Raw genomic sequence first — 23,379 nt, 5'->3', positions numbered from 1 at the left:
GCATGTAAAATGCTTAACACCGTCTAGCATATCATAGAGAGTACATGTCAGTGGTTCCTACTGTTGCAGCTCCTATTTGCTGAGCCCTCACTCTGGGCCAGGCTGTGTCCTAAGTGGTTTACTTGGAGTGTCCCAGTGAATCCTCACAACTCAGTGACAGAATTGTGACTGTTACCGTTATTTGCAGATGAGGTTGCTGAACGGAGCAGTTAGGTAACTTTGCCAAGGTCACACAGATTCAAGTGGGTCACTCCAGAGCCCTCTGGCCGGTGCTTCCCTTGCTGACAGCCACAAAGACCCTGCTGCTCCCCTGGGCCACGTCTGGGCATCTAGGTAACACCCACTTGGTGTGACATCAGACCAAGCAGTATCTGAGACTTTCTTCCTAACCTCCCGACCCCTGGTCATGACTGGCCACTACCTTAGGTCCACCGTTTGTCCCTTTCTTAGCCTTGGTTTCGCCACCTGTAAACTAGGGGTGCTAGACCAGATCACCTCTGAGGATTCGAGTCACTGCATTGGGATAAAAGCTGTCTGAAGGAAATGAATACCAAGGAAAGATCCCTAATCCATTACTCTGCATCCTGGTGAATAGTTAAGATTCCTTCCAGGCAGCAATGAAGTGGGGGTACTTTCCTTTCTGTAGGCTCCTTTATAAGCAGGGGTATCCAAAGCAGAAATGTTCTTTGTCCCTTTCTTGAGTTAATCGCAGTCACCTGGGGTCAGCTCTCTTTCACCCCAAGAATCTGTCTCAGGGAGAAAGGTTGTTCTTTCTTCTGACCGGACAGGACCCAGCAAAGATGTCCTGGGCTGCCTTTGACCAGAGAGGCTGATCTCAGGTGGGAGGATCTGTATTCCAGTTTTGGCTCTTCCACTGCCCATTGAGTGGCTTTGGTCAAGTCACATAGTCGCTCTGTGGCTCAGCTCCCCAGCTATAATATGAAAATAAATCGTGCTTTCCTTGCAAAGTAATTATGAAGAATATATTCTGACAAGCGGTGGAAGTTGCAAGCGAAAGGCCCTGGTACTGTGTAGGCGCTCGATGCATGTGAGGAGAAAGACTGAAATGGACGTTTTGGTTCAGTGGAAGAAAGAATCTTGTAGAAATCAAGCTTGCACAAGAAGGGCTATTCTGGCCTTCGACGTTGCGAGATCAGGTTCACTTATTCAAACAAAAGGAGGACACCCATTTGCCATTCAAGGGTGAGCCCCATAAGGTCAACAATTTTTGCCTGTTTTGTTCACCTGTTCTATTCTCAGTGCCTGGCACACAGTAGGTGTTCAAGTAGTGTTTGTTGAATGAATACATGATTGGAAGAGTGGATTAAAGCATGGAATGGGGTGGAGGGGGAGACTGGATGGCATTTAAATTCACTTCCAGTTCTGAAATGGTATGCGTCTTTGAACTTTATATGCAACTTTGATGCCAGTATTCTGTGTGCTTTATGTGATTAACTGCTGCCCAGACTTAGCCAGGCAAATTCTGGTTTGAGGAAGAAAGGCAAATATGTCTTCCTTCGAGTTAATTGGAGAGGTCCTTTGGAGAGGGAAATAGGGCTCTCTGGGGAAGAAATTCTCTTTCCTGCCCTTGTGCCACCTGCCCAGCTCCCATTTCTGAGCACAAGAACATGGAAACAAGAGGCAGAGAAGTTCTTTCCCACCAAACACACCTAGCCCTCACCTTTCAGGTAACCTGACTTTCCGAGATGGTTGAACCAGCTTCAACCTTTCCCCAGAGCCGGCATTAGTGTCTAGGTCAGGGTCAGGGTCAGGGTCAGGGTTAGTGTTAGGGTTAGGGTTAGGAAGAGTGAGGTGGGGAGATTGGGGTGAGGGGAATACAGGGACCCTTAGAATAACAACCTCCTGCTCCTCTGTCTAAAGCAGAGTGATTTCCAGCCGGTTTCTTCATTCCAGACAGCCCAGTCTCCCTGAGTTCTCTCCGGAGTCATCTACCCTGTGATCTACTCATTCTCGGGCCTAGGGAGTAGCTGAGAAGGGAGAACTATAAATTAGGCTGTCAAATTGGACAATAAAAGAAAGTGGCAAGGAGATGAGAGCCAGGGCCTTCCCAGAGAGCAGCCAGATGAAAGTGGTTGTAAATAAGGCATAGGGGCCACCATTGGAATACTCTGTCCTTGACATTGGTACCCAGGCTCCATGTTCTTGGCAGCCAGCCAAGGGCCTGTCCACAGATTTGTTTCTTCACCCTGCCTGGCATGAAACTGTCCTCCAGATTGCACTTGCAAGCAGCCCATTCACATGGCTTCGTCTTTTAAGCCTGCTTTTTTTTTTTTTTTTTTCTTCTTCCCCTTCTGCTTTTGGTCCGTGAAGATGAGCTGTAAATGGTCAACTGAGATGGAATCTGATTTATCCTGGAAAACCTGGCATCTAGTCCAGTGCAAAGTGTAGCCATGCAATAAATATTTATAGAATGACTAAGAAAACAAACTAGGGAGTTCCCGTCGTGGCGCAGTGGTTGACGAATCCGACTAGGAACCATGAGGTTGCGGCTTCGGTCCCTGCCCTTGCTCAGTGGGTTAACGATCCGGCGTTGCCGTGAGCTGTGGTGTAGGTTGCAGACGAGGCTCGGATCCCGCGTTGCTGTGGCTCTGGCGTAGGCCGGTGGCTCCAGCTCTGATTTGACCCCTAGCCTGGGAACCTCCATATGCCGCAGGAGCGGCCCAAGAAATAGCAAAAAGACAAAAAAAAAAAAAAAAAGAAGAAGAAGAAAACAAACTAAAGTTTGGTAGGCAATTGCCTGTTCCCCACACTAGTTTTCTCTCTATATTAGTCCTGATCTTCTTTTGTTTCCTGGGTATGTAAGAATGCCTGTGGCTGCAGGTAAAAGAAAATCTGGCTGATAGTAGAGGAAACCATGAAGTATTTTTATTTTTTAAACAAGGCAAGAGATAATGCCCAGATTGGTTTATTGTCTCAACAATATCATCAAGAATCCAGGTCCTTCCAGTCCTTCTGTCTTACAATCCACTGGGCATCTCTCGTGCCTCCTGTTGGTTTTTTTTTTTTTTTACTGTATATAATGATTTTTATTTTTTTCCATTATAGCTGGTTTGCAGTGTTCTGTCAATTTTCTACTGCACAGCAAGGTGACACAGTTACACATGTACACATTCCTTTTTCTCACATTATCCTGCTCCATCATAAGGGACTAGACATGGTTCCCAGTGCTACGCCGCAGGATCTCATTGCCTATCCATTCCAAAGGCAACAGTCTGCATCTATTAACCCCAAGTTCTCAATCCATCCTGCTCCCTCCCCCTCCCCCTTGGCAACCACAAATCTATTCTCTAAGTCCATGATTTTCTTTTCTGTGGCAAAGTTCATTAGTGCCATATATTAGATTCCAGATATAAGTGATATCACATGGTCTTTGTCTTTCTCTTTCTGACTTACTTCACTCAGTATGAGAGTCTCTAGTTCCATCCATGTTGCTGCAATGGCATTATTTTGTTCTTTTTTATGGCTGAGTAGTATTCCATTGTGTATGTGTACCACATCCATGTGGCTCACAACATAACTACTCAGCATTGCTCCTGTTGGTTGTTTTTTTTTTTTTTTTGTCTTTTTACCATTTCTTGGGCCGTTCCCGCAGCACATGGAGGTTCCCAGGCTAGGGGTCAAATCAGAGCTGTAGCCGCAGGCCTACACCAGAGCCACAGCAACGTGGAATCTGAGCCGCATCTGCGACCTACATCACAGCTCACGGCAATGCCGGATCCTTAACCCACTGAGCAAGGGCAGGGACCGAACCCGCAACCTCATGATTCCTAGTTGGATTCATTAACCACTGAGCCACGACGGGCTCCTTAGATATTTCTTATTAATACAGGGAATTAATCATTTTCATGGTAATGAATACAGAGGGTTATGTGAAAGAAGGAAAGGAAATAGTTTTTATTTTAGAACTGTTATGTGCCTGGCACTTGGCGTATGTGATCTCACAATGCCCTGTGTAGATGGACGTAACTATTTCCATTTTTTTTTTTCCAGGAGTCACATGTTCCAGGGTACCCAATTAGAAGGGGCAGACTGAAATCTGACCCCGTGGGGGTCTAACTTCAAAGTTCATTGTTTCTTTACTCTTCTGTACCATGTGCTCCCGGAAAATGTCGCTAATTATGATTGAAAGGGTAACCATCACATAATTTTGTCCGAAGAATTATGAACTCTCGCATGAGAATGCTTTGCGCCCTTTCCTGTGGGTATTATTGTTGAGATACACGTGCATAATGTAAGTTGATTGATTTGCGGGTACATTCACTTTGGTCCCGGAACAGTCCTTGGAAGAGTGAGTCTAAGTTTTGAAAATGATCACTTTGAACTATGTTTCAGGGGAATCAATATAAAGGAGGCACCCTAGCACAGTTTTTTGTAACATGTAACATGCTGCTCTGTCAATTTCTCTCTCTCTCTTTTTTTTTTTTTTTCTGGCTTTCTTTTTTTTCTTTCTTTTTGTCTTTTTAGGGCTGCCCTAGCAGCGTCTGGAAGTTCCCAGGCTAGGGGTGGAATTGGAGCTGTAGCTGCTGGCCTACACCACAGCCACAGCAACGAGGGATCTGAGCTGCCCCTGTGCCCTGCACCACAACTCGTGGCAATGCCAGATCCTTAACCCACTGCGTGAGGCCAGGGAGCGAACCTGCATCCTTATGGATACTAGTAGGGTTCATTACCACTGAGCCATGCGGGGAACTCCTGAAAATCTAGCTTTCTTAAAGGGGCTTACCCTTGTTGTGTGATGACCCTACACAGGACTAGACCGATACTTGATGGACTAATTATTTATATTCCAAAAAAGTCTCCCCCTAAATTTTACAGCATCACGATAGCATCTTCTTTGTGCATCTTCTTCTCTTACGGGGTACCTAGTTCTGAAGCACTGAATATATGTCTTTTGAGTGAATGAATTCACTGAGCCAATGGTATACAGGAGTGGGCTGGACCTAAGAAGTTGCTGAGATGAAAAAAAATCCAGTTCTTGTATTTAAGAATCTCAAGGTCTGAAGAGAAAACAAATATGCAAACAGGTATAAGCAATGGGGTGACCGATGCAACCAAAATGTTTTTTAATTGTTTCTATCATCCATTTATTGAAAAGTATTTAATATTTGGCTCTTATTCTGAGCCATACTGTAAACTTAGGGCTATATATTTAGTGGAGGAGAAAAAAAGAGATATGGGCCATACCATTCCGGTGTTTATGGTTTTTCTATGCCTATATGCATAGCAGGCAACATACTACATTTGTATCTACATGTATAGGTTCTAGCCCCATACTGCCCGGGTTCAAATCCTCCCACTTACTAGTTCCATGACTTTAGGTAAATGGTTTAACATTTCTGTGCCTTCATTCCTCTATCCCGTGGATTTAAACATAGTAGAGTATCTGCTTCATAGAATTATTCTGCAGATCAAGAGAATTAATACCCGAAAGTAATAGAGTAGTGGCCCTCCTCTCATAGTCAAGGCAGAAGGGCATTCATCAATTAAGCCAGTAGGACCGCATGTCATACATTTACAATGGATTAGCAGGAGTTTCCGTCATGGCTCAGTGGTTAACGAACCCGACTAGTATCCATGAGGATGTGGGTTCAATCCCTGGCCTCACTCACTCAGTGGGTTAAGGATCTGGCGTTGCTGTGAGCTGTGGTGTAGGTTGCAGATGTGGCTCGGTTCCTGTGTTGGTGTGGCTGTGGTGTAGGCCAGCAGCTACAGCTCCCACTGGGAGCCTGGCGAGGGAGCCTGGGAACCTCCATATGCTGTGAGTGCGGCCCCAAAAAGACAACAACAACAACAACAAAAAAAGGATAAGCAATGAGTTTCGACTGTAGGACACAGGCAATTGTATCCAATCTCTTGGGATAGAACATGATGGGAGATAGGATGAGAAAAAGAGTATGTATATATATATATGTATGTATGACTGGGTCCCTATGATATACAGCAGAAATTGACCCAACACTGTAAATCAACAATACTTTAATCAAATAAAATTAAATTAAAAAGGACAGCACAAGGGAGCCTCACAATGGGAAAAACAAAAAACTTTGTATGTAATACCCTTTGGTTGTTCTGAGTCTTTACCAAATCCACATTCCACTTTTACTGCTTCTTGTTTTTAAAATGACATGTATTTTAAACTTAAGTGTTCATTGAAGAGCACAAATAAGCCCCCTGCTGTGGTCTGGGAGGCAGCGGCATAGACAGAAGATCGCACAAAGCATCTCCTTTGTGACGCTCTCTTTTCTCCCCGGGCAAGTCAGCAGCTCCGTTCTGTGTCCCCAGAGCCCTTTGTGCCCCAAACTCTGTTACGTGCTCATCGGAATGCCTAGAATCCAATCCTCATCTTTGGCCAGTTAGCCAACATGAGGCTGATCGTTTGGTTCACCGTGCCCTGTAAGCCCAGCCTCTAAAGATTGAGAGGAAGAAATAATCCGCTTGTTAAAACAAGGGACCTGCTTAGAAAAGCTCACTGCACAAACTGTCCGATATCATTCGAAGTGCATCCAGGTACCTGAGCATAGGTACCCGAGCACAGGTACCCATATGCTCATCAAGAGAATGGACACAGAACGGACCCTCGCCAGGCAAGGAAGGCGCCCACTTGAGCTTCCAGAGAGCCTTGGAATCTGCTTGGGGCAGCCCTCGGCAAGATGTGTGTCTGGGGTGGATGAAGAACAAATGGCTGTGTTCTGAAGCTGGTTCTGACCTTCCATTTTCTTTTCTTTCTTTCTTTTCTTTTTTTTTTTTTTTACTTTTTTCATTGAAACAGAGTTAATTTCCAAGGTTGTCTTAGTTTCAGGTGTACAGCAAAGTGATTCAGGTTCTTTTTTTTTCAGATCCTTTTCCATTATAGGTTATTACAAGATCCTGAATGTATTTCCCTGTGCTCTACAACCAGTCTTTGTTCTTTATCTATTTTATACACAGTATTGTGTCCATGTCAATCCCAAACTCCTAAGTTATTCCCACCCCACCCCTCTGGTAGCCTTAAATTTCTGTTCCGTGTCTGTGAGTCTATTTCTGCTTTGTAAATAAGTTAATTTACATCACAAGTGATAGCATATGATGTTTGCCTTTCTCTGACTTCCTTCGCTTTGTACGATAACCTCTAGGTCCATCCATGTGGCTGCACATGGCGCGATGTTCTTTTTTTGTGGCTGTGACTCCCCATTTTTTAAGCATGGATGAGGGGGCCGGAAGTTGATCTTGATGGTCCAAGCGGCTGAGAGCAGGGACCAAACTCGCAGGTTTTGCTGCAGAAGAATGGACATGAGCAACTCATCATTGTCTCGGGGACTCTGGAGGAAGTCATGTCTCTACTTAATTTCGAGGGATGGAGGGAAGGGTTCACCAGGCAACCAGTGGTGAAAATGCACTCTGGGCCAAGCAGGGAAAGCGCAGAAACAAAGGCACCCCACAACATGAAGCCTTTGGTGCATTAGTGACATTTTGACAGTATTTGAACGCCATAGATAAACAGAGGCGTTTCAAGAGGAGCGCCCACGGAGGTAGGGGGCCAATTATTAAGGTTCTTAAATTCACCAATTTAAGTTAAAGCTTGTCCCTCCCTATGTTATTAGTCTGTAATAGGCTGGGTTGCTGTTAAAAAAGGCTTGAAAAAGGTGAAAAAGAATAAAAAAAAAAAAAAGAAATCCCTCATGCCACACTACTACTGCTGCGTGCATTCTGAAACGAATTTCTTCAAATAGAGTCTTTTTTTTTTTTTTTTTCATGCTTCTGCAAAAACCAGTTTGAAGAATCTGGCATTTAAAGACACAAATGTTTCTGAAATACTCCACCACAGCAAAGTATCTGAAAATGTTTCTTAATTGTTAGGGAAAAAAAAAAAAAAGCCAAAACCTATTTCTGTTCGTGCTTGGAACAAGTTTTTTAAAATACAGTACCCTTCAAACACACCATCTTTTCCGGCCCCAAGAGGCTAAGGCTGGCAGTGCTGAGTGGTTTTATAGAGATGCATGTCTCTTTTGCACATCACGCCTCCACTTCAACACACAATTTTATTTATTTATTTATTTATTTATTTATTTATTTATTTATTTATTTATTTTTGGCTGGGTACATGCCCTAAAAGGTGGCCGTAGATATACAGCCCAGGACACGGAAGGATACACAGCACTGCCTCTCTGGAACCAGCCTGACAAAGCCTTTTGAGAATCCTTTGGCCAAAATGTACTTTAATCTCTCCAGTTGGAATAAGCTCCGTGTGCATTTCCCAAAGATGCGGCTTCTCCCATCTGCCTTAAGCAAACGCATGTCCCTCCACAGTGCCCAGGGAAAGAAAAGTCCTGCAGAGGGGCTGAGAAGAGAGAGGCAGGGCCAGGCTCCTGTTCCATCTGATTGCAAAAGAGAAATGAACCAGATTCCCTTCTGGACCTTCGGCCAGTGCCTGCCCCCTCTGCTGCCAGGCCCCCTCCAAGAAACGTCCTTGCCCCGTGGCCCCAGCCCTGAACCTCCATTCGTCGTGCCCTTCCTGGAGGGCAGGTACTTGAGAGCAGTTCCATTCTTGGGTGTCTGCTGTTCTCAGCTTCTCGTTGTCCCTGTTGTGGCTCCCTGCCTTCTAGCACCAGCAAGATGGGAACTTTGTGTTTCAGGCCTCCGGATGTGCTTACAGTTGCCAGAACATGGCAAGCACCCATCCTTTCGACAAAGTGCTCTTCCTGTTACTTAGAATGCTTGTCCCTCCCTATGTTATTCGCCTGTAGCAGGCTGGGCTGCTGTTAAAAAGTACCATAGACTGGTGGTATCGATATGGATATAGGTATACGTACAGTGCATACATGTATATAGGTATAGATACAGTATATATAGGTATAGTGTGTGTGTGTGTGTGTGTGTGTGTAGAGAGAGACATAGTATAGGTATAGGTATAGATAGGTGGCTTACAGAACATGTATTTATTTCTCGCAGTTCTGGAGGCTGGGAGGTCCAAAACGATGGTGCTGGCCAATTCAGTTGCTGGTGACACTCTTCCTCTCTGTGTCCTCACATCGTTGAGAGACTGATCTTTCTTCCTCTTTTTATAAAGCCACTAATCCCACCCTCATGCTGCCCCCCCCCACGGTCTCTTCTAACCCTAACGCCATCCCAAAGGTCCACCTCTAGATTCTATCTCCTTGGGGGTTAAGACTTCAACAGGTGCCCTGGGGGAGGGGCAGACACAGTCCAGTGCATGACACAGACCAAGTCTTTCTTGTCCTTCAGATCTCGATTCTGATGTTGATGTCTCCGGAAAGCCTTTCCCAATTCTCTCCACGTGGCTTGAGTTCCTTCTCCGCAAATTCATCTCATCAGAGCCCACATCAAACTGCTCCATCACGGATTGTTTATTTGTCATTCTTCCTCATTAGATCGTGAACCACGTGAGAGGGCAGGCTTGTCCTTTGCTTCAATTCCCCGGGAACATAATAGGTAGTAAGTGTTCAATAAATGATTTAATGAGAGCAGGAGAGAAGAAATTACTTTCAAAATAAATGCATAATAGATGAGATTATTGTCCACCCCATGAAAGGGTGTTATGAATGTCAATTTCTACTCCAGATACCATGAGGGCAGCTTTCCTGAGAACCGGCTGGCTAACCAATATTCCCTTTGCCGGGTAGGAAACTAGCCCTCACATCTGTTTACTGGGACCTTGGCTTTTCAGCTCCTGTGTTCTTTTGAGTCCTTGTTTAATCACTTCTTTAAATTCACCAATTTAAGTTAAAGCTGATCTCTGAACTCAGGGTGGCAGATCCTGGGGGCAGAGCCTTGAAAATTAACTGTGTATCCAAGAGGATGGGAGAACCGTTTATTCACAAATCCCCTACAGTTTACAAATTTTTGTTCTTTTCCTTCTTTTTTTAACAAGCCCAAATCTCCAGGCAAAGTGGTTGTTTCTAAAGGGCAGGGAGGAAACTCACAAACACTGAGATGGGAAAAGAGATGTTCCGTTGGTCGCTTGATCCTGGCACAAAGTAGCAACTCAGTAAATATTTATTAGTGGAGGCATGACTAAACATTTTCTTCCCTTAGCAGAATTTCACATTTCCCCTTCCTCAAGAATCGTAAGGTTTAGCTCAGACTCCCCTTTACCTTCTTAGGTGGGGCATCAGTCATCACAAGCCACCAAAACTCTAATCAGACTTACAATCTAGAATGCTGATTACTCCCGCAATAATGAGCTGTCTTGGAGACCAGTTAAACAGTCATTTGTCATGGATGTTTCTTTACAGTTTGCCTCTACCCCCTACCCCAAACCATTATCCACATTCCGAAGGAGATGTGTCTTTCCCCCAACCCTTGAATACTGACTTAGTCCAAGAACAAACCTGTGCTAACCTGTATAACTAAATGCTCCTTAAGCGGCAGGGAGCCTGAGTTCTCAACTCCGTGCTCCTGGCCAATCTGCTGATCAATCAAATTTGCTTGAAGTCTCAGTGCTCCGGCCTCTTGCTTCTTCTTTGAGTTTCTGCTCTAACATACCTCACACCCAATAGCGGAGGGTTTCAGAGGTTCAGAGGGCTGAACCATGTCTCTTCCACCCAGATGCATTTTGCTCTGTAGATGGCAGATTCACAAAGGATGGGTAGTCACTGAGCCTAGATGCCTTTATTTGGGACGAAGTGCTGGCACATCCTCAAGGTCTATCCTGGAGCGCGTGATCCTAACTCTCCGGGGGCCCATACACGTCTAGATTATGCCAGATATTTTTGGCGTCCACTCTTGGACCCGGAAAGGTTCCAAAGGGTCCATTCAAGAGCCGAACTCCTGGAACCCTGCAATCTAAGTCCCCTCACACCCCTGTCTGTATCATTTGAGCCCCTGCTATACTCTTCTCCTAGTGCCCCAGGCAATTAGAGGAATGATGCTCATTTTGTCCTCCAATGTTCCTGCCTCTTCTCCGGTTACAAAACAGGAGGGAAGGGGACAGGGCACAGCCCTTAAAAGAATGACATAGTCCTTGAGGATGCAACAAAAACGGGTTAGAACAAACTAGGTCCAGTGGACCTTGAACTTCATTATGTGCTTCTTGGAACACATTAGCATCTGAATGACATGCCCACAGGCGCCAGGACATTTCCAAGGAAAAATCCTCTCACTCATTAGCCTATGAAATTGCCTAGCCCATTAAAAACTCACCACCTCCTATATCGGGTCCTCTTGCCTTCTGAGATGGCCCACACTCTCTCTCTAAATCTACTTCTTACCGATCACTGCTGAATTCCTTCCACAGGAGACATAAGGAACCGGGACTTCAGGAAGTACTGGAACCAGGTGTGTGATTTTTTAATTTTATTTTGATTTTAATTTAGAAAAACCAGTGAGTTCAAATCCCAGTCTGGGTTTTGGCTGGGTTTGAATGCCAGCATGTGGGTTTGAGTCTCAATGTGATGTGTGCCCTTTCAGCCAGACCGCATCAGACTCTATCCATGTGTATGCGTGTGTGTGTGTGTGTGTGTGTGTGTGTGTGTGTGTTGTCCCTGTCCTCCTGTGAGTCCTCTAAGGGGTGTGACTATGGTTCTCTGTCTTGGTTATTTGTTAGAATTCCCTGGCAGCTCTTACAAAGTACCAGTGATGCCTGGGTTCTAACTTAGGCTATTTGAATCAGGATCTCAAGGAAAGGAGACCAGGGATCGATGTTAAAAAAAAAAAATTCTGCTGTGGCTCTGGTGTAGGCCAGTGGCTACAGCTCCGATTCAACCCCTAGCCTGGGAACCTCCATATGCTGCGGGAGCGGCCCAAGAAATAGCAACAACAACAACAACAACAAAGACAAAAAGACCAAAAAAAAAAAATTCTCTGTATCAGTGTGACATAAACTGTGGTCCCTGGTACAGCATCACCCAGAAGCTTGTAAAGAATGCAAATTCAGGAGTTCCCGTCGTGGCTCAGTGGTTAACGAATCCGACTAGGAACCATGAGGTTGCGGGTTCAATTCCTGGCCTTGCTCAGTGGGTTAAGGATCCAGCATTGCTGTGAGCTGTGGTGTAGGTGGCAGACATGGCTCAGATCCCGCATTGCTGTGGCTCTGGCATAGGCCGGTGGCTCCAGCTCCGATTAGACTCCTAGCCTGGGAACCTCCATATGCAGCCCAAGAAATGGCAAAAAGACAAAACAAAAACAAAACAAAAGAAGAATGCAAATTCACAGATGCCCACCCAGATCTACTGATTCAGACTCGGGGTGGGGGTAGTGGAGAGGGGAGAGAAGCACTGGGCTTTAGATTGAGTTTGTGGGTTACCCTGTTCCACTCTCCCTCTATCCTTGAAACTTAAGGTGGCTGCCCAGCTTCCTCAACTTGACCTTGGGAGTGGGTTTCCTGCCACTCTTTTTTTTTTTTTTTGTCTTTTTGCCATTTCCTGGGCCGCTCCTTCGGCATGTGGAGGTTCCCAGGCTAGGGGTCGAATCGGAGCTATAGCCACCGGCCTATGCTAGAGCCACAGCATCGCAGGATCCAAGCCGCGTCTGCGACCTACACCACAGCTCATGGCAACGCCGGATCCTTAACCCACTGAGCAAGGGCAGGGACCGAACCCGCAACCTCATGGTTCCTAGTCGGATTCGTTAACCACTGCGACACGACGGGAACTCCTCCTGCCACTCTTTCCTAGCAAGCCATAGTTCCCATTTTATACCCTTCCTTACTCAAGTTTCTAAAATACCAACCGTGTTAATTAGTTTGACCTGCCACACTTTTTCTAAAATTAGCTACATATGAAGTGTTTTCTGGAGGTCTTATCACCCAAAGCAGAGAATAATGAGTTGTCTAGTTTCCCACTGGAACATAGAAAAATAAGGAGAAAAACCAGTGGCACTCTTCAGTGCTGATTCCTCATTTCCTTCTGCTCTGGGAGAAGGGGCCCCAACATCAGTGGGGATCAGTGGAATCTCTCCAGCGGAGGGTGGATCCCTGGCAGGTATGGATTTCTTCATTCCATCTGGCTCAAGTATGGTCTGCATTGGGCAGACTCTATAATCCATCTCCAGAGGGGAGTGAATTTGAGTGGTAAAACAATCATGCATGATGAGGGACTCTGTTAAGTAGGAAGAACTTTCCTCTCCACGCCGTCCCGTTCTTGGACTCTGCATATACCTTGTCGTGGTGTCATGGAGGCAGCCTCAGGATGTCGGATGCTATTTCTGATCTGGGGAGTTGTCATCAGCCATTCGGTGCAACTGATCCCTCCCTGCACACAGAGTCTGAAGAATCCCTGACATGCCCTGTAGATAGAGAAGGTGCATGTTTTCTCACACAGTTTTCTTTCACGTGTGCTTCACTTTATTTCCCAAGACTGTTCTTTTTTTTAAAAATTTTTTTATTATTATTTTTTTTTTTTGGTCTTTTTGCTATTTCTTGGGCCGCTCCCGCGGCATATGGAGGTTCCCAGGCTAGGGGTTGAATCGGAGCTATAGCCACCTGCCTATGCCAGAGCCACAGCCACAGCAACGCAGGATCCGAGCCGTGTCTGCAACCCACACCACAGCTCACGGCAATGCCGGATTGTTAACCCACTGAGCAAGGGCAGGGACCGAACCCGCAACCTCATGGTTCCTAGTTGGATTCGTTAACCACTGCGCCACAACAGGAACTCCCCCCCAAGACTGTTCTTATCATCCAAGTGTCTCCATCCCACTGGGTGGGTCCAGTCAGCCAAGTCCAGTGTTTTAAGCTCCTTCTCTCTCTGTGATAACTAATGCATTGATTTTTTTCAGAGTGCTGCCCTTCTCCTGTTTCTCTGCAAGTGAGAATCAGAGTAAAAAGGGAGCGGCATCTTAGTTGACCTTGATGAGGGGGTGGAGAGGAGAGAACCGGGGCCTTTGAATTCAGATCCAATCCTTGCGATGCTTACTGGTGATTGTTGCCGAGAGGCTGGTCAGAGCCTCTCCACGGATGTGCCGAGCCCTGAAGCACATTTTGTCTGATGCCATCTGTTTTGTCTTTTTAATAAACTTTTAATTTTAGAACAGTTTTTGATTTACAGAATTATTGCAAAGAGAGTACAGAAAGTTCCCATAGACTGCACATTCAGTTTCCTCTGTTTTTAAAATCTTCCATCGGTCTGGTGCGTTTGTCACAATGAAGGAACTAATATTGGGACATCGTTATTAACTAATATCCATCCCTTATTCAGATTTCCTCAGTTCCCCCCCACCATCCTCCAACTGTTCCAGGATCTTGTCCAGGGCACCATATTACGTCTACTCCTCCTGTCTCCTTAGGCAGCTCTAGGTTGTGACATTTTCTCAGACTTTTCTTGTTTTTGATGGCCTTGACACTTGGGAGGCGTCTTGGTCATGTGTTTTGTACACTGGCCCTCAATTGGGATTTTTCTCATTGTTTTTCTCACGATGAGACGAAGGCCATGGGTTTTGGAGGAAGATCACGTGGTAAAGAGCCATTCTTATCCTGTCAAGCGTACGCACTGTCAACACGACTTATCACCATTGATGCTGACCTGGAGCCCGTGTCCAAGGTCTCGTGTGCCAGGCTTCCCCACTGGGAAGGTATCCCATCCACTTTCCGTGTTGTCCTCTTTGGGAGGAAGTCACTAGGCAGAGCTGGCCCTTAAGGAGTGGGAAGTTATGCCTCACCTCCTCGAGGGTGGAGTTTTTCCAAATATTATTTAAAATCTTTCCGCATGGGTGATTTCTCTCTTCGCTCCCATTTATTTATTCACTCAATGGTTTGCATAGATTCATGGATATTTATTTTAGGGTTTGGGTTATAATCTGATAGTCCTTAATTGCTTGCTCAAGCTGTTCTAGCTTTTGCCATTGGGAGCTCTGGCTCCTCTATTCATTTGACCTGCTCATTTTTGTGTGCTCTGTGGTGGTGGTGGCGGTGGTGGTTTTTTGGTGCCATCTGTTTTTATGCCTGGATAATGTGTGCTGATGCTGCTGGCATCTGTGGTCTTGGTTACTTGCTTCTGGAGTCGCTTTGCTCCACCACCGTCAGGCTGCTGCTCTGAGGTTTCCCTTGGCCATTCTGTGCCCTCCCCCAGAGCATGTAGGTGTTTGGGGTCCCTCAGCCACAGGTACAGGCTATGGGGGCTCAGGGTTACCCCCTCCATCTTACTCCCTGCACTCCCATGGCCACATGGGTACCTTGGCCTCTATGCCACTTGAGTATGACACCGAACTAAAGGCAGGAGTTTGGGCGGCTATAGCTTCGCCCACCATCATCCTTCAGGGTCCCCTACTGTGTGAAGGCTTGAAAGAAGCTCCTGTGAGATCCTTTTTCCTCTGAGTGGAGAAATAGCTTGCAGATTAAAGGGAAAGGCTCATATATTGGAATGAAGTTCATCTGCATTTCAATACCAGGTTGGCAACTTTTTTTTTTTAAGATAAACCTTTTGTTTTATTTTACTGTCACTGTTGGTGGGAATGTAAATTGGTGCCACCACTAGGAAAAACAGTATACAGCTTCCTCAGCAAACGAAATAGAGCACCACTATATGATCCAATCAATCCCACCCCTGGGCATATATCCAGACAAAACAGGTACATGCACCCCTATGTTTATTGCAGGTGGGTGACATTTTAGCTGTGGGATCTTGGCCCAATTACTCATTCTTTCTGAGGTTTTGGTTGTTTATCAATAACAGGACTTACTTACAGTGCCTATGGTAAGTGTTAGTATGACGTTTTGCTGGTACAGAAAAGCTCAGATGCCACCAATGTGAATCAAGTTAAGAAAAAAAGGCTGAGAAATGTTCTCTTTCCTTCCCTCCCCCACTAATCAGGACTCTGTCACTCAAGAAGGAGGGCTGAATGGCTATGCTGTGACAGTTGCCAGTGTTGCCCTCTCCTTGGCTAGGTTCCCTGAGGGTGGGAGATAATATATGTCAAATCCCAATTGTATGTCAAATGCCGGAATATAGGAGTTCCTGTTGTGGCTCTTCGGAATGTATGTATGAGGATGTGGATTCAATCCCTGGCCTCCTTCAGTGGGTTAAGCATCTGCTGGTGTTGCTGTGAGCTATGGCATAGGGTGGCAGCTGCAGTTCCAATTTGACCCCTAGCCTGGGAACTTCCATATGCTGTGGCTGAGGCCAAAAAAAAGGGGGAAAAACAAAAGCCTGAATATAGATGCTCAGTGAATAAGCACTCTGTTTTTATTTTGCAGTACTTTGTGGGAGAGAAAACTTCCACAGGGCGATAGAAAGGACTGGATTAGACCAGCGTCTCCTTAAGAGAACTTTCTATGGTAAGACAGAATACAAACTTTAATTTCAATTAATCGGTGGTAATAGGAAGAGCTTTGCGAAACAGAATGGGGGAAAAATAGGAAGATAATCTCCAGGTGTTGAGGTTATACGCCAGACACTATGGTTAGTGCTTGAACTATCTTCTCTCATTCAATGCTTACAATCATCTGATGAAATAAATGGCTGTATTTCACCCTATTTTACAAATCAAGTAAGGGAGGCCTTGGACAGTTAACTGACTTGCCTCGTGGCAGGTTCCATCCAGGATTTTCACGTGCAGAGGTCAGGCTTTGAAGCCTGTGGTTCTAACCACTAGTGTCTCTGAGCAAACCATTCATCCAGACAACGCATGTCTGCTGAGGTCTCATATCACGGCAGGTGTTATTCTGGGCCCTGGGGATACCATAGCGGACCAGACAGATAAGATATCTGTTTCAACAAACATATATCCAAGCGGAGGATACAGAAGGTACGTGGAGCCATGCATGAACAAATTAGTCCTCACAGGCAGTGACGAATGCCATGGAGAAAAGAGAACAAATAGAGGATGCCTTTTTTGGGAAGTGGCGATTCTTTAGATAGAGTGGTCCAGGAAGGCTCCTCTCAGCTGCGAATGGCAGGGTAAGAAGGAGCCAAACAATGATTTGGAGGAGAGCGATTCAGGGAGTGGGAGAAGCGTGTTCCAAGGGAATGGCTGGCTTCTTTGAGGAGAACCTTGCCTTGAGGGCAGTGGCCGGAGGGTGAAGGTTCTCCTGCAGCACCAAGACCTTTGGTCTTTACAGAATAAAGATGGAAGATTGACTCTTGGCGGGGGAGGGAGAAGGGTGTCTGAGAAATGGATCAGGAGAGCTCATGGAACAACCTATGATGTGTGCCAGTGCTTGGGCTTCTGGTTCTTTCTTTCCGTGGCAGTGTTGGGTCAGAATCAGCCCACGTGACAAGGAGAGATGCGTTTTAATTCCATTTCAGGGTCTGCGCCGATTGCCGGTGGCCCCATTGGGTTTGTCTCATTAGCGAGAGATCCCGTGTGTGCTCTGGGCGGCCTTTCCTTTTTCCCAGGTTGAATGAGAGTCTTCGGTTGCTGTGGAGCATGAGAGGACAGGGCAGAGAAGTCCAAAGCCACTCCTGACAGCGGGGTGCCCCTTGTGGGTGTGCCGCCAAGCACCGTGAAGGTGTAAGTGCTGAGGGAAGGTGCAGAACCACAGCTCCCACAAAGTCAGGTGAAAGCTGAAACCCATCTGGTGAGACACGTGTGTGCTCCAGCCTCTGACCCTCCAGGGCTGGCCTGGGAAGTTCAGGAGGTTTCACTTAATGGGATGGATTTAAATAGGTGGGTATTCTCTCGGTTGGGAATCCAGGCCAAGGATGAGGAGAGGCCACGTATCCCATGAAAGAGCCAAGACCTGTCCTAGGAGAACTGCATCCAGTGCGGCTGTGCTGCATTTTGTGCAATCTTGGGTCACAAGGATGAAGAGCTTGCAAGAGGCAATTGAGAAGGTAAAGTGGGCCAGATTTGGGCTGTGGGTGGTGTCGGTTCTGATGCTGGAGAGGGTGATGGGACAGAAGTAAGCTGGTCAGGAAGATCAGTGGTTTTAAAAATGTTGAGCTCGTGGCACCATTGAAGAACCAGGGAGTATTCTGAGTTTGGGGAAAGAGGCAGAATCCTATTATAGAGGGAATTTTGGGCATCTCCTAGTGGGAATTTCAGGTCAACAATAAAGACTTTTAGAAGTTCCTCTTGCGGCACAGTGGAAACGAATCTGACTAGTATCCAAGAGGATGCAGGTTTGATCCCTGGCCTCAATCAGTGGGCCAGGGATCTGGTGTTGCTGTGAGCTGTGATGTAGGTTGCAGCCATGGCTCGGATCCCGAGTTGTTGTGGCTGTGGTGTAGGCTGGCAGCTGTAGCTCTGATGTAACCCCTAGTCTGGGAACCTCCATATGCTACGGGTGTGGCCCTACAAAGCAAAAAACAAAAAATAAAAACAAAGACTTTTGCAGCTAGTAAGCCACAGGGGACAATGAAATCAGGCCCCTAAGGTGATGGCTTACAAACCCACAAATCTGGCCCCTCCTGAACAACGAAATAGGGCCAGTTCTGGTTCCAGTAGAAGGAGCCGCCAGTTTGGGCTTGGGAATACCGGGGGTGAGGAGGGGGCTCAGCTCTCTGCAGTGAAGCAGGAAGGTCACATGCTCCTCTTGGTGGCACCCCTCCTGCAGCTGCTGACCCCCCCGACCCTCTTGCTGCCCATTTTTCTTGGGTGCTAAGTGATGGAAGACAGACAATTAAGCCGGAGCCGGAGCACCTCATCTGCTGTTAGTTTCCTTAATTGTATTTCCTACACATTCTTTTATAAATAGACTTAAGCAAGACACTATGTTCTTTAATGTGTGCATTTCTGTTGCTATGGAAACAGTTCCTTTTATCACCCCCATCCCTCCCCAAAGCTTAGCCATAAAGTAGAAGGTAACACCTGTTTTTTTCAGGCAGGTGAATTATCTACTAATGTGTGTTTTCTCAGAAGGTTGCTGTGAGGGGGTGGGAATAACCTCCTGATGGCATCTCTTTAAGAAAACCACCAGATGAGGGCCTGCGACTTCTAGAAGCTTCAATCTATCTTTGCTAACCCTTGAAGTGATAGACTCATTCCATAGATTCCTAGCCTGTTGGAACTGGAGAGGGTCTTTCGAGAGATCATTCTTGCAACAATAATTAAAACCCACCTTAGACTCTGCATTCAATGCACGCATTAGTTTCTAAAGGGATTCTTTAATTAAATTATTTTTTTCAAAAACAGTTCCTAAATCCCTGTACTGAGCTAGGCAGACACAGGTAATCATCTGAAAACACTACAGATGCCTGTCACATGGAAGGGACTCAGCAAATATTTCCGTGAATGAATGAAGGGGTCTCTGTGATCTAGCAACACCCACCACTCTCTTTCCTCCTCCCCAGGCTGGCTTTTCAGAGTAGGGCATTGCCGTTGCATTTTCTACCTTTGGGTGAAAAAAACTTACAATGTTTATCAAAATTACAATTACAGCTGAAGAGTTACGATAAAAACAGTTGACACCTGTGCAGGGCACAGAATGTCATATGTTAAATAAAAAGTGCCTCTAGTACCATTTAATACAAGGGCAGAACAAAATTTCTGTTCTTTCCTGCAAATATTTATTTTTTGGAATCTGAAATGTGGTAGGGATTTTTAACATAATTGATAAACTTGAGATACAGATTCACAAGGTATTGTAAGAAATAATACAAACATTCCTTCCTCACTTCATCCAGTTTCCCTCAGTAACATTTTGAAAAACTATAGGTTTTTTTCTTTTGCTTTTTAGGGCTGCACCTGGAAGTTCCCAGGCTAGGGGTTGAATTGGAGCTGCCCCTGTGCTATGCCACAGCCACAACAACGTGGGGTCCGAGCCACAACTGCAACCTACATCACAGCTCACAGCAACACTGGGTCCTTAACCCACTGAGCAAGGCAGGGGATCGAACTGCATCTCATGGATACTAGCTGGGTTTATTACTGCTGAGCCGTGACGGGGACTCCCGAAAAACCATGGTTTAATATCAAAACCAGGTACTGACATTCATATAATCCACCGATATTACTTACATTCTTGCCAGTTTTACTTGGATGCTTTTATGTGTTTGTGTGTATTAAGTTCTATGCAATTTTAGCAGCTAACTGGGTTGTTAACAGCTATCACAGTCAAGATCCTGACTGCAAAGACTTCTCCTGTTTCTCTGCTGTTGACCCAGTCCCATCCCTCCTGCCCTCTCCTCACCCCGTCTCTAAGCCCTGGTAATTCAACCACGGATCCATCCTCCGTCTCTAGAATTTTCAACAAATATTTCTTGAGCACTCATTCTGTGCCAGTCTGTCTTCCAGGTGCCAGGGGAATGGGAGCAAAAGCACAACAGGAAGTTCTCATGGGAGTTCCCGCTGTGGCATAGTGGGTTAAGAATCCAACTGCAGGAGTTCCCATCGTGGCGCAGTGCTTAACGAATCCGACTGGGAACCATGGGGTTGCGGGTTCGATCCCTGCCCTTGCTCAGTGGGTTCACGATCCGGCGTTGCCGTGAGCTGTGGTGTAGGTTGCAGATGCGGCTCGGATCCCGCGTTGCTGTGACTCTGGCATAGGCTGGTGGCTACAGCTCCGATTGGACCCCTAGCCTGGGAACCTGCATATGCCGCGGGAGCGGCCCAAGAAATAGCAAAAAAAAAAAAAAAAAAAGAATCCAACTGCAGCAGCTCAGGTCTCCGCAGTGGGTTTGATCTCTGGCAGTGGGTTAAAGGATCTGGCATTGCCATGGCTGCGGGATGGGTCACAACTGTGGTGTAGGTCACAGCTGCAGCCTGGATTCAACTTCCATATGTGGTGGGTATAGCCTAAAAAAAAAGTTCCCATGGACTCCAAGAAGGGCTAGTAGACAAGAAAATACAAACCATGTATGCTTCTATATATAACTATAGAATACATAAAAGGTGAAAAGGGAAAAATATCATCATGGAAAGGGTCCAGGCAGAGCCACTGATGGAGTTACAAGTGTAAATAGGATTTTCAGGGAAGAGCTCTTACTGGAACAGAAAGTTGAAGGAATTGTGGGCAGATACAAAGAGATCTTGGGAACTGTGTTCCGGGAAGAGGGAACAGGACATGCAAAGGACCTGAGGCAGGAGTCTGCTCACATCTTTGAGTCACCGCACGGAGTCCAGGTGACTGAGATGGAGGGAAAACAAGAGATGAGAAGGGAACGTGGGCAGACCAGGAAAGTAGGGCCTCATGGGCCTTCGTAAGGACTTTGACTTTGAACAAGATAGGATTCTTGGGGATTCTGCATGGTCCAACTGGTGTTTTAACAGAATCATACTGGCTGCTGTGTGGAGAGTTAACTCTAGGGGGCAAGCAGGGAACTCGTGGGACCATTAGGAAGGTCAGTCATTGTCATTAAATAAACGAAACCCATCTTTCTTTTTTCTCTCTTTTTTTTGTCTTTTGTTGTTGTTGTTGTTGCTATTTCTTGGGCCGCTCCCGCGGCATATGGAAGTTCCCAGGCTAGGGGTCTAATCGGAGCTGCAGCCACCGGCCTATACCAGAGCCACAGCAATGCGGGATCCGAGCCGCGTCTGCAACCTACACCACAGCTCACGGCAATGCCGGATCGTTAACCCACTGAGCAAGGGCAGGGACCGAACCCGCAACCTCATGGTTCCCAGGCGGATTCGTTAACCACTGCGCCACGACGGGAACTCCTCTTTTTTCTCTCTTTACCTGCCTCTATGGATCTCACCCAGAGCCCATATCATGGGAACTTAGAAAGACTCCACTACTGTCAGTGAGTGCAGTTAGCCTGGAGAGAGAGCCGCCATCCCCTTTAGCTGTGCCCCAAACTTCCCCAACAGAGGAGACTCGATCTTCATGCATGTTTGCTCCATCAAGGTGGACGGTACCCGGAGAGCTGTCTCGGCTGGAAGATTTAGAATAATCACCCTTCTGTAGGTGTACAGCTGGCAAGGAGCTGGGCGACAGGGGAAAAAAGAGAGAGAGAGAGAAATGGTGTTTAAATCAGGAGCCACCCTACAAATTGAAATTAGTTAAATTCAGTCAATCGCAGACTGATTTTCTGTTATGGGATGCAAACGCTCTGAGGCTCAGTCAATTGAAACCCTGTTTTGGAGTAAGCCTGTTATGGATGGATCTGCTGTTCTATTATTAAAAGAAATGGATCTATTCAGAGTGTAACATACGTAACACTAAAAGCCCACTTGGTAGATGCACATAATTTTTTTTTTTTTTTTTTTTTTAAATCACGGAGGAGCTGGAACTAAATTCCGGAGAAATTCAGAGACCTGCAGGTTTTTTTTTTTTATGGCGCGTCATCTTAGATATGACATGATTACCTTATTTTACTGGTTTGGAAACTGAGATGCAGAGAGGGCCAGCAAATGGCCCAAGGTGGGCTAATCCTTGCAGGAAAGATTCCAGAGATGTTGATGGCGTCCTGAAGTGAAGGTGAGTCCTCCCTCACGTCACAGTCCAGCGTGGGCAGGCAAGGGCTCTGCTCTATACAGCCCCTTGGGAACCCGGGCTCCTTCCACCTTGTGGCGCCTCCCTGTTTCAGGTCCTCAGAGACGTCTCTATTTAGCTGGAGAAAGAGGGTGAAAGACCACATTGGTAGTAAGAGCCAGAGCTGGGGCCAGGTAATCGAACATCAGAAAAGAGGAGAAATGCCCAGTGCGTGTTAATTTCCCCATCTCCCCCCATCTTCCCATCCCTCTATCTCTCTTCCTTAATCCTCCCTCTCCCTCCACTTGGCACATTTCACAGCTACCTGGGCAGCACTACTAGATGCCAGAGGTGCGGGAAGATTCAAGCTGAGACCCAGTTTGGTCTGGTTTTAAAGATAAGACATAAAGTACTTAGAACAGAAGTGAGAAATGCCCCAAGGGTGGAGCAGTGTGCAGTGGCGAGGGCGTGAGGGAGGAGCAGAGGGCTGGGTTGAATTCTGACAGCATCCTGTGCCCAGCTGTGGGCTGCTTGACTCTGACCGACTTCCCCTCTCTGAGCTTATTTCTGTACCTCTAAGGTGGGGACAACGAGACTTGCGGGGGGATAGTGCGGCCATGGAATGAGTGTTTCAAGAAGGCAGCTACAGTATGTCGCTATGCTCCACACATGCATTCCCCCTCTTCTTTGCCCAAGGGAGGACTGGAACGACCCACAGGAGGGGAAGATAACTTTTTCCGGGTGATGGGGAGAAGGCTGGTGATGCAAGTGGCATGTGAGCTGGATCCTGGCTACCATACAAATTAGGACAGGTTTGGGGGCTTCACAAAAAGAAATTGATTTTCTCACGGTTTGGGAGGCCAGAATCAAGGTATTGGCAGAGCAGAACTCCTTGGAAAGAACTCATGGAAAATCCATGCCTTTGTCTGCCTCTGGTGGTGCCAGATGTTCCTTGCCTTGGAAAAAGCATAACTCCAATCTCTGACTCCATATTTATATGGCATTGCCCCCTTTGTGTCTCTGTTTCATAAATCTCTCTCTTTTCTCTTATAAGAGTTACTGGCCATTTGAATTTTGTTGTTGTTTTCGTCTTTTTAGGGCTGCACCCGAGGCATATGGAAGTTCCCAGGCTA

Source organism: Phacochoerus africanus, chromosome 7 (assembly GCF_016906955.1).
Source record: "Phacochoerus africanus isolate WHEZ1 chromosome 7, ROS_Pafr_v1, whole genome shotgun sequence".
NCBI classification, from domain to species: Eukaryota; Metazoa; Chordata; class Mammalia; order Artiodactyla; family Suidae; genus Phacochoerus; species Phacochoerus africanus.
Note: the sequence above shows the minus strand (reverse complement) of the source record.